The sequence below is a fragment of the Falco peregrinus genome, chromosome 5 (assembly GCF_023634155.1).
Source record: "Falco peregrinus isolate bFalPer1 chromosome 5, bFalPer1.pri, whole genome shotgun sequence".
Classification (NCBI taxonomy): domain Eukaryota; kingdom Metazoa; phylum Chordata; class Aves; order Falconiformes; family Falconidae; genus Falco; species Falco peregrinus.
The window spans coordinates 91,957,469-91,969,616 of NC_073725.1; the positions used below are offsets into that span (position 1 = coordinate 91,957,469).

At 45.0% G+C, this 12,148-nt stretch overlaps 1 protein-coding gene and 1 long non-coding RNA gene across 4 annotated transcripts in view; one reads left to right on the forward strand and one right to left on the reverse strand.

Moving 5' to 3' along the window:
* GRM7 (glutamate metabotropic receptor 7) overlaps positions 1-12,148 on the reverse strand; it is a 304,194-nt gene that overhangs the window by 38,057 nt on the left and 253,989 nt on the right. The window lies entirely within an intron of this gene.
* LOC114012899 (uncharacterized) lies at positions 1,245-3,457 on the forward strand. The gene is made up of 3 exons (XR_003555654.2): positions 1,245-1,323; positions 2,251-2,443; positions 2,639-3,457. It is a non-coding gene; the product is annotated as an uncharacterized LOC114012899 (long non-coding RNA).

The window sequence follows — 12,148 nt, forward strand, 5'->3', positions numbered from 1 at the left end:
GCCGCCTTTTGGGACCCTCCCTGCCCCACCAGCTCAGGCTCTGCGTGGCAGGGAGGACAGGCTGCGGCCGCAGCTCTGCACGGGCTGCCCGGGGGTGAAGGTCCTCCGGTGTGACCCCTCCTTTGGCAGCACCGTACCCTCAACTGGAAAACACCCAACCCAGCTGTAAAAGCAAACGCCATTCTCATTTCCTTAGACAGCTTGATTTATGTAAGTTTCAGGCAACAGCAACTTTACCCAGGCAACCATGTCTTTCCACAAGGATTGTACACTTGTGTTGTCTGAGAAATATAAAATATTATGTGTGAAGCAGTCCTGTCAGCTCTCTTTACCGACCTGGCTCAGTAATCCTCTTTTCATGCCCCACTGAGGCTTTCCAGCAACCCATGCACATCCCAGGTTCCTGTGGATACAGACATACACTCGCTTTCTTCACTTGGATGGTACCAGTTCAGCTGCAGATAATACCACGCCGCCCTGAAGCTTATCTACTGACGACTTCCAGGACCCCTGCCTCCATCCCCATCCTTTTAAGCATCATAATCTGCTCAAGCTGTCATTTAGCAGTGCCCTTTGGAGAATAGAGCAGTTTGAAAAAAAACCCCAAAAACTCTTTTCCTAGATTAGAAGGTTTTAGCAGCGCTTAGGGAAATTGGTTTCCCTTTCTTTTAAGCCAACATTATTTTGGAAGAAAACTACCAAACACCACAGGCCCCCTTCCCTGTGAACACCAGGCTCCAGCATTTTGGACAAAAGGGACAAACATCTGGCAAATGATCCAAAAGACAGATTTCCAGTTGCGGGAGGTCAGTTAATAGATGAGAGGCAGTGACTGCACCACTTATCTGCTGTTCTAACCTACTGCTCCTAATGGTATTAATATAATCCACACTGTAGCAGTAGTTCATCATACTTCTATAGCATTTGAGGATTTTACAGGCAGATAATGCATGCGGGTGCCAATACACATGATCTATACCTATGACAAACACCAAAGGTTGCAATGTCAGGCAGCCACATGTCACAATGTCAAATCAGGGCTCCCTGTGCTACGTTAACCTGGTCTCCTGCTACAGCCCACAGCTACGTGTCTGTTCCTCCAGACTCTCTTCATTTGTGGATGATTATTTAATACGCTTTTCTCCCCGCTTTTCAATCTGTTAATTCCACTGCTCAATAAGTATACCCTTTGATCCCTGTTATGAAGATATAATGCCTACTTTCTTCATAAGATTTTTACAGGTTTTTGCCTGTCTGTGCTGCTGTACGGTTCCATGTGCACTTTTCACAGCATGCAGAAGACAACCATGTTCTTCTGCAGAGGTGAGCATCAGCACTGCTTCAGAACCACAACTCAACAGCAACATGAGACAGGCAACAGTATGTAAATCATGATGTTCACAAAGTTTTACAAATGACAACGGATGCTACCCAAGGGACGTTTGATAAACAAATCATAGTAGTTATACTGATTGCAGTTATTACTGTACAAAATAGCAAGGCACGCAAATAGCCTTTGTGAAATGTCTATGGGAATGTCACAGAATCAGTCATACCATTTAATTATAAATTCTGTGCTTAGTAATTATATGAAAGGTGACACCGAAGGAAATGATGGGATTTTAGTTTCAGAAAATTTCCCTCTAATGGTTGGTTGTTTTGCAAGCTGACAGCACTAGGGTGGCTTATCAAACACACACGGCTCATGAACATCCCTGTCTGAGCTGCTGCTGGTGCAGAGGCCAGGCTCAGCGAACGGGCTACGCACCCCTGGAACACGAGGTGCATGTGGCATGGGGGACACGGAGGGTCTGGGGCACATGTGCAGCCCCATGACATTTATTTTATTTTATTTTTTCCCCCCCAAGCTGAAACCCGTGATTTTTCTACAGCTCAACAAGGAGCTTTGTGTGCCTCACAGGAATCATTTTACTGGCTGGTTGCAGCAGACCTGAGGTTGGATGCCTTTCATCAGTGGAAATAGTTGGTCTGTTAAGTTAGTGTCCTTTGGAAATTCTCACAATATTACATCTGGTAGATCAGAAAAAAACCACAGGTTAACTTTGTGGATATTTTTCAGTGTAATGGAAAAATAAAAATAGTTCCACAGAAACAGCAAGTACCCACAGAGTAACATCGCCATTCCCTTGGAGATATGAAAGTAAAGAAGATTAAAGTTTGGATAGTAGCCCCCCAAATTACTTTCCTTTTACACCCAGTAATAACAGTTGCATCTCACTCTTTTGAAAGGTCATCATCTATCTGTGGGCCCTCACTAAGCAAGGTCTTGTATCAGCGCAGCGCTGAAATCCAGCAACAGGAGCAAAAATACTTGTCTTACGGTGGCAGCTCTGCAGTGACGAGGGGGGATGCGGAGTCTGAACCCCCAGCCAGGCACCTGACCGCTGGCACAGCCCCATGAAGGGGAACAGCAGAGAATTCGGTAAGCCCAGCAAAAAAACTTCTCACACAGGCAGGGAGAAATGTGTTGCCTTTGAATTATTTTTTTGCCAGGGCAGTTGAAGACAAGTCTTTCTCCCAGCAGGTTCATATGCCTTTGAAGGCTTTTTTTTTTTTTTTTTCTTTGCTAATAATAAAATGACTAAATATTACAGACTGTTCTGTGCTTTTTTTCCAGATGTGATCTCTGCATTTACCCTCACAAAATAGAAATGTAGACTTCCAAATAAACTACAGAAGTAATAACTAATAGATCATCGCAAAAACATTGTGTGCCCAGTTGAGTTTCTTTCATGCACTTAACCAGAGACAATTATTATTGCTACTAAGAGAACAAGGGGGGAGCTGATAAAAGATTCAGATGTGAAGAATTGCCACTGTTGAAGCAGAAAACAAAACAGCATTAATCTCTTCCAGAAACTAGCCAAGCCTTGCATATTACATACACTGCAACAGCGACGCATCAGCCGGGTTTCCACAACTGCATCTCCAAAGGTGACCAAAAGCAAAGTGCCCGTTAGCGGGAAGTGTTACATTTAATGACAATATTCAGCTGTCCTGGACAAGCAAACACACAGGGGACTCAGTCTAAGAATTACTCCTGTAAATGGTGGCTTCAAGGACTATAAATAACCATTCACTATTGCCCAGTTCTGTCCTGGTTCAGGGAGGGATTAAAATTCAGTGTTTGCCTGCTGCTGTGGGAGCAGTAAATGCAACACATGGCGTGGAGTCTGGGCTGGGCAATGGCAGAAGCTTGAAGGCATCACAGGCCAGCCAGCTTTCCCTGGGGTACAACGGGTACGTGAACACAGACGTGAGTGTGCGCTCACCCTCATCAGTCTTTGCACAACGTGTGACCTCATACACCCTTTCACCCTATGGCAAAACACGCATCTCCTTTAACCTCAACGATGCAACACAGCCTACTTCACCGATGTGGTCTTCTCCCTGACATGCATCAGCTTCAAAACACACCTGCAGAGAGGCAAAGATCTTTCTAATCTTTCTACTTTACCCGGACAGCCCTTAGAAACTATTGCGACAGAGCAGGACGCCCCCCCCCCCCCGAAGTGCACACTGCTGAAATGGGTCACATGGGGACTTCCACAGGTGCTTTCCTGAAGCATCACCGTAGACGTGATGCCCCACAACAGCGGCCGGCTGGTGGCACGGTCGGCTGCATACCGAGTGAGTGAGAATTCCTCGGACAGAAGAATCTAAAAGACTGACTCGCTGAGGGCAAAGTCGGTGTCAAATCAAGGAGCTGGATGCTCCTGGAGATGTCACCATTGTAGCTGCAAGCCCAGGACCCACACCAGGTTCCTGCGAACAGCATTTCTAACCAGAGGGTAACCCCCTCACGCTTACCTTAGCCAGCCAGTTGTGAAACACCCACGTTCACAATCTGCACTCTGCACGCCTGTGCCCTCAGGGCCCTCTGCCCACCTCTGCCCCTGCTCCAGCACATGTTGCTGCAGAGGGATGCTCTCACCCCCACTCATGGTGGCGATGATGGCCGCTTCTGAGGGGCACACAAGAAGCATCACTGTCACTCGCAGGATGCCACACAGGCTGTGAGCCACGACGGCCACCTGCAGAGTAACCACAGCTGCTTCAGAAATGGAGCTGCCCCTGCCCAAAGAAACCACTGATGATAAAGCGAGCTTTGATGTTGGATCTGATATTTCTGGCCACCTGAGGACAGCCTGTGATGTTCTGAAAAGCTGCTCTAAGTCACATCACGAAGTAGAGAGGTCTGGGAGAAGAACATGCCCAGGGCCATGAAATTCCCCTCGTCGCAGACAAGCCAGATGGGATCTTGTTTCCCTCCTTATGATACAGTAAAATATGACAGACATCGATGAACAGGTATCAAGCTGGGAGAAAGAGCAAGAGTGTGATAATGCTGATAAACCTTCAGATGTGCTTACAAACACCGTCACGTTTGCTGCTCCTGGTGGTTACTAGCTTGGCAACAACAACATTATACACCGGAGTTATGCAGGTAATGGGTGTGATGCATTATGTTTCAATATGTTCCTAGCAGCAGGAGGCTTAGCATACAAAAGGGAAAACTGGGGTCACGTTCTGAAAGATTACCACCTGCAGAGGCCAAATGCAAAGGCAGACAGTATGGCAGTAAACAGGTCTAAAAGGACTAATTTCCTATTCCCTCTGCCTGCACCATAAAACTGTTGCTTCTAATGTCACACTGCCAAAGTCAACTTAAATTTTCATGTCCTAAGAGCACCTGACACATCTAGTTCTTCAGCTTGCATTTCACAGGCAAACATGTAGCGTAAAGATGAAGTCAATGTATGTATTTGAAATATATCTCAGCTAGTCGAGCTAAATATTTTATACAGCTTGTTCCCTTACAATAGGAACTTCTTATGCAAGAAATCTGCATACCTCAGAAAAAAATAAATATTTATGAACTATATCCATAACTTGTATGATAATTCAAAATACCAAATGTTAAAAGCACTTGCTCTGAGGGTTATGATGCAGAGGCAGGAGGAGGAGGAATTTTGCCTTTCCAGCCTGTGAGAGAAACTCTAGCAGCTTATCTAGAAGGAAATTAAATTAGTTAGATAATTGGTCAGAGCAATGATGGAAAAGCATGTTGCTGCTTTCAAAGGGCATAAAAAAAAATAAAATTGAAGCAGTATCGAAGACAATCCCACAGGTAGAATGATTTATACTGACTATATCCAGCAGAGATTCCACATGCGCTGGCAAAAAGAGCTGTCTTTACCTGCCCTATAAGTTAGAGACAATAAAGATGCCTGTGAACTACTTCAGACCATTTGGGAGTTGCTCAGCCAAGAAACGAGCTGCAGTGGCCCTGGCTTAAGTCAACAAAGGATTAAAGTTGCAAATTGGTGACTCCCTGGAACTGACTTTATGAGGATTTCTGAATTCTGTTGTCTCTTTGAAGTAGAAATCTGTCAGAGAAGGATGTGCCAGCAAAGTAGCCTTCTTGCAAGGACAATAATATTTGAAGTGAGGTCCGTGTTATCTCCACCACTGCAATCGGACGAAGTTCTGTCTCCTTTGGGACTCATCTGCTTCTGGCCACACAGCAGTGCTCTGCAACGCTGCTGTCCTGGGCACGGTGACGAGAAACGTGTGTCCTACTGTGGACACGAGGGCGGTGGGTAGGCAGCTGGAGGTGCTGGCTGGGCTGTGAACCACGTCCAGGTTACAGCAAGGATGAGCCCTCCGAGTCCTTACTGTTAACACAGGTAATGGCGATGGAGAGCCGCGAAACAGCTGCACGTACCTCTCCTTGCATTCTTCTTCTGTGCTAATTACGTGTCCGCAAGCTGACGGACATTGGAATGTGAAATGGATGAGGTTTTCCCAGAGGGATCTCAGCTATGTGCTGTCATCCAGTGCCCATGTCTGTCCACAACAGCAACATCCCACCGAATCATTTCACTTGGGTCACCGAAGGGTCTTCAGGTGATAAGAAATTGCAGTCACAGCTGAGTATAGCTGTACTTCAAGCAGAGACAGAAGCAAATAGCTCAAGAAATCCCATTATCAATCCTCAGAACTGGCTAATATCTCTTGCTTGACATTCGTGTTTGTTATAATAGCTATAAAATAAGTTACACATCACTAAAAGAGACAAACAGAAAGTGCAACAGAAGTAATGTACATCCCCAACTTCTATTATTAAAATAATGGCTTTTCCCTCTCTCACTGGCTGAGCACTTAGCTTTTTTGAGCTAGGAATAATTCTTCATCTGTCACTTTAAAAAAAAAAAAAAAAAAAAGAGAGAAAGCCTTCATTTCATTCTTCACCTTCACTGCTGCACTGCTAAATTGACTGACATACAATCTTGGCATTTCAGGGTATTCAGTGCCAGACTTCAGCTGCTGTTATAAATCATATTTCTCCACACTTATTGCATTTTATTCATTTTATACATGACCAGAGATTAGAGTTCAAATGAAATAGATTTTGCTATCCTTCTTATATTCCAAACGTCACTAGTCTAGAAATCTTTAATTTTACTCACTTCAACTACTGAATAATTCAATGTAGAAGGAGAATTCCCCCCAGCACGGTCAGTTGGAGATTTTGAGCAGAACCATGCGAGGATGCTCTGGCGGCGCTGCCCTGCATCCTCATGCGGGCCGAGCCCTGGCAGCAGCCGGGGTGTCTCCCGTGGGTCCCGCACGGCAGCGCCGGGCCAGCAGCTACCCAGCCACGCTCCCGCCAGGGGAAGGTCAGGACCATGCCAAGAGCTGGGCACGCTCCAGCCTGCACCCTGCATGCTGGGGTTTGAGAAGGTATGATCATCAACTGGCGCTTTTCAAGCAATATAACCTCTGCAGTTACCAGAATCACTAACTTCTAGCCTCAGCTTTCCAGGGAATATTTTTGGAGGTGTTAAAAAGCCCCGGCTCTGAGGAACGCTGGCCGGCTGGCAGGGAGGCAGCGCCACGAGATCCTGAACCTCCCCAAAACATCGTGGGGATCAGACATTGCTCCTGACGGTGGAGACCCCGCAGCCTCACCATGCTTACAATTCTTCCTTACCAAATAGTTGCTGAGTGAACATGAGGCAAAGCTGTCTCACAATTGTTTCTAAATTATTAAGCTATTCTAGAAAAGCAACTAAACTCAGGCCATACAATTTCAAGGCAATTCCATTTATGTTAGATGGAGGAATAACCAAGAGTGAATATTCAGTGAAAGGTATTGATTATAAAAAGACAAACAAACCGCAAGCTAATGTGTGTGCATAAGTAAACATATAGATGAGCAAGTAGACGAGGAACTAAAATATTATGGCCCTCATAGTCATGCATAATAAAACAATTTTACAGAAACTTTCACTCAGAGAAGATGCCTAGCTCTCTAGAATTTTACTTTGCAGTCATTCAGGATACAAGGTGCCAATAAATAGTTCAAGAAAAAGAAAAAAAATAGCTTTAAATGCTTAATTTCATGCCAATAGCACATTAAGGTCAACCTCTCTGATCAGCACACTACAAAATTAAGCATTCTTAGAAGAGGTCTCTACGCGACCAAAAGAGGTGCTGGCATTTATTAGTCATGACAGGAAAACCTGAACCCATGTTTCGGTGTATCTGTCTTCCCACACTGGCGATATCTTTCCTGGAATAAAAATCCCAGCATTCAGAGGAAATGAAGAGGAAGCATCTAAGCACAGCCACGGCTGCAGCCTGCCCTACGCTGCCAGCAAAGATGTGTCCAACGTTTATCACTCCAGCTCAAACCCTTACACGTGCAGAGAAAACCTCTGAAGAAAATTGTACCACAAATTGGCACTTGCGTATCACCAAGTGCAAAGACTTTTGACAAACAGAAATACAGATGTGCAAAGCATCAGTGGCCTGAGGCTACGTGATGTTCTGCTGAAAGAGTGCATCACACTGGGGTCTAAAGCCCAGAGCATCATTTTGTAGTGACGGCATGGCTCATGTGCTACAGCTTTCACATATGGCTGGATTCACAAGGGAACACAAAATAACTGAAATGAGAAATTACCTGAAATAACCACTGAAGCATACTGGTAACACATCCTAATTTCTCAAATCCTAAAAATTTAAGCTGCAGAATAATAATTGGCAAGTAAATCTCATTTTCATTTCTTCTTAAATGTCACTTTCATCTGCTGAAGCAAGAATGTTTATGTCCTTACAACACTGGCTTGGGATAAGGTTACACAGAAGCCATATCAGCACAGCAATGCCTGTATATAAAAAAAATTTCCTATTTTAGCATTGGCGTAATAGTACAGCCCTTAGGAACAACACACAAGCTGTTGGTTATGTGTGATTGGAACAGGGATCCAAGGTGCTGCAGGTCTCACCCACCTATGGTCAGGGAAAACAGCAACCAGAGCACCAGCATGCCTAGTTCCTCCCCTATAGCTGACTTGACTTGCCTTCACAGAAGATCTACCATTTCATTCTTTATGCGGAAGACACAAATAAATATGGAAAAGTAACGGAATGACTTTTCTATTTATCTAGAAGCAGATCTCAGCTGGGAGTGAACTTTCTACCAGCACTGAAGTATGCATTTATTCAGCAGCACTCCCACTGACCTTCTCTTCAGCCAATTCAAATGCAGACCTGCCAAGATAAAGGTACTCTGACCTCACTGCAGTAACTTCTCAGGATACACACACCCCAGAAGGACCAAGCTTTTCTTTTCTGTCCTTTGCAGGGAGCTACACGGAGCCTTTTGGAAGCTGCATGAGAAAGGCAAGGCACGAAGCATCTCAACACACGAAGAATCACCCTCTAAGGAAAAGCAAGATGGAAACTCAGAGTCAGCTGGAGCTTCTAAAACTCCCCTTAGTTCACAGGTGGCTCCTTACACTCGCTATACTTTTACCGGTGTGGGCAAATGAGCTAGCACGGTATGTATTATGCAGGTAGGCTCCTTTGTCAAGCTGCAGGTCACAACGACTACAGGCTTGACAATCAACAGTAGCTCATGCATCTGCCCGAGGTTGTCATGGCAATGAAATGTCTGCGAATGCAGCTGATACGAACTGCTGCTTTGCCTTGACAGCGCTGAAAAATATTGCCAAAATTATTCATAGCCTGGAAATGAGAGGCACAAATACCCTAATGGTTTTCTCCCCACTACATGCTGTTAACTGTTTTGGGGGTTGCAATTTTCTTTAGTTTTATTGCACAGTAAATCAGTCAGCCTTACATTACAATGGCAAACAGACCTTTTAAGGTTTTCAGATCTTGCAAAATTAAATTTATAAGCCAAACTAAATGTAAGCATTTTATAGTTTTATAATCACACACAGTAGCATTGTAAGCTAATACTGCAAAACAAAAGAAAAAAAAAAAAAGATAAAAAAAATCAAAAGAAAAAAGTCAAGCCCTAAACCACCCTTAGAAGAGGGACCAGCCTCTGCCAGCACTGCAGGGCAGCTCTCCTTGAGGGGGTTTCTCTGGGGGTTCTGATGGAGAACATCCATGCATGGTGCCCATGCCTATCCTGCCCTGTGGAGGCTAGGTTCTCCAGAGCTGTCAATTCAGAGCCTTAACAAGTGAAAAAAAGAAAAAAAAAAAAAGAAGAAGGTATTTCAGGCCATGCTATGCTTCTAATGAAAAGCAGGGCTCCACGAAGACTCATTTTACAGAGCAAGCTTCAAAATTTTTTTCTGTCCTTTCACCTTCAATTTTGTCTCCCCTAGTCCAGCCATATGAATGTTTTATTTATATCCAGTCACTTTCACCCAGTTGGAAGACATTCTCTGAAACAAAACTGCTCTTTTTCTGAGACAGTCCAGTTAACAGATTCCCTTCACATCCACTCTCTTCACCAACCAAACCTCCTTGATCTACTGACACACCAGGCTTATAAATAAAATCCCACCCCAAATCACCCCCCCTCCAAATAAAAATCCTCTGGCCTTCCCAGAAGAGTAAGACTTGCTCTCCTCCACAGGTGGGTGTAATATCCTCAATGACTGCATAACTCTGAACATCCACCTTGGTGATACTCTGATTTGCCCAAGAGATTTCTGTGAGGCTGCCGCCAAGTAAGACCAAGTAGCACGCTGCTGTGCTCCACGGCCACGGGGCAGTTATTCCACCTGCACCACCAGGTCTGGAACATTTCCTGGAGAATTTATGTGATTTCCTCATAATTCTACCAGTTCCAGGGAGTTCAATTCTGGGAGCATCTTTCACATACACACTCATTCTGTCCCTACTTTACCTTTAATCTTGGAGCAGACCTTTAATCCTGGCTGGCAGGAACGGAGGTCTCCATCTAACCCTCTCACACGGGTTGTTGAGGCAACCGCGTATTCCTCTGCACAAGAGCAACTGGTGTGCAAAACCTCAAACCAATCCCAGAAAACATCTCTTGCTCATCTAATCCACCTAAGAACTGAACTATGGCAACAGCCCTGCCCATTCCCATGCTAATTATGATCATCTCATCACCTCCATCACCATGGCCCTGCTATAAACCCCAGAAAAGTCAGTGGGAATCTTTCAATGTCAGTGAAGTTTGACCCAGGCTTATATTGAGAATATACTCCATATATTTGCATACAAAGTAAGATCTAATTCTGGTTGGAGACCTTCAGGGGAATTCAAAGGGCAAGCTGGTGTCAGTGGAGGAGCAAGGAAGAAAAAGCTAATCCTACACATATTATTACTCTTTAAAGACCTTTAGAGTAGAACACTGGTTACTAAAAAGCACTGACATTATAGAAAAAAAAAATATATATATAAAGCACACCAGCTTTTCACTGACTTCTTGTATTATAATCTAATTATTAATTAAAACAGAGCATTTACATATTACTTTTGATACTTAGAAACAAAACTGGTTATGGGGGGAAGTGCCCTTTCGAGGCAACCCCACCATCAGTCTGCACAGGGAGCGTACGTGACCACGCAGTTGGGATGTGTTTTGGGATCTAAAGGTTGCATTTAAGCACAGAGATAAGCCTGCAATTCTAGTCAACCAGTTACTTGAACTGGATTCTGATTTACTTATTAGTATGAAAATTATTTTATTTTCTAAGTGTGAAAGTAAACAGAGAATATGTCAGTGCTGCTTAAAAGAATGGCTGGATTCATGTGAGAATAAGGCAGCAAAGCCTTTAATTCCTGACCAGCCATTAGGGATTATGAGTAAATTAGGAATTCAAACCCTAGCAAAATAAAAATAATTCCTTAATTTAAAGAAAAACAAGCTAAAAATTTTCCTTTTCTGTGAGTTACCTAAGGATACATCACTATTCTAACCTGCCAGAAGCATCTACCGGCAAGGAAATCACCGCGGGATAAGCCCACGCTCCGGAGCAGCCAGGGCAGCGGTGCCCGGCGTGGGGCACATGGAGCAGCCCCGTGCTGGTGGGCTCCTTCACGGACCCTCGGCTTCCACAGCCCACACAGAGAAGAGCTCCTGCTGTTCCCCAGGATGTAAGTCCCTATCCTGCTGTGCAGCCCTGCCAGAGCTACTCAGGGGCAGAAAATTACAGAGAAGGACCGAAATATTTTTGCTTTCTGTTGCAATATATTCGTTCTCAAAGCTTTATATTCCTCCGTAACTGCAGAACAGTCAAAGTTCAAAGCGTTTTAACAGTGGCAGCAGTGTACTGAAACCTCGTCTGCAAAAAGAAAGCCCCAAAACCAAACCCACAAGGACCTCCTGAAAAAAACAAACCCAAACCCAACCTAAATCAAACCAACAAAAAACCACAAACCTAAAACCAAACAAAGCTCCCCAAACCACCCCAAAACCAGCAAAAAGAAAGGGATTTCAGGTGTGGGCAGCAGCCAAAGCCCCAGCCAGGTTTCAGCCGTGCGTGGCTGCTGACAACAGCTCAAGCCAACTGTGCTGCAGGAACGATGAACCCACAGAAGTTCACTCCCAGCTCCAGCCCTTAAATTGTGCAGGCAGACCCCAGCACCCTCCCTTCCGAAAGCGAGCCCAGGCTTTGGTGCCGGAGCGCACCGGTGTGAACGCAGGAGGGTCTGTGCCAGCCCTTCCTGGCATGAAGCCCCGTCCCCTCGCTCCCAGTCGCACTCCCCAGCCTGTGTCCAGCTGCCCCCTCACTACACCTGGGTGAGCACGCCTGGGTCCACCGTGCCGCATCCCTCAGGAAAACAACCAGCGCCAGGAAAGATGTCAAGAATACAGAAACACTTT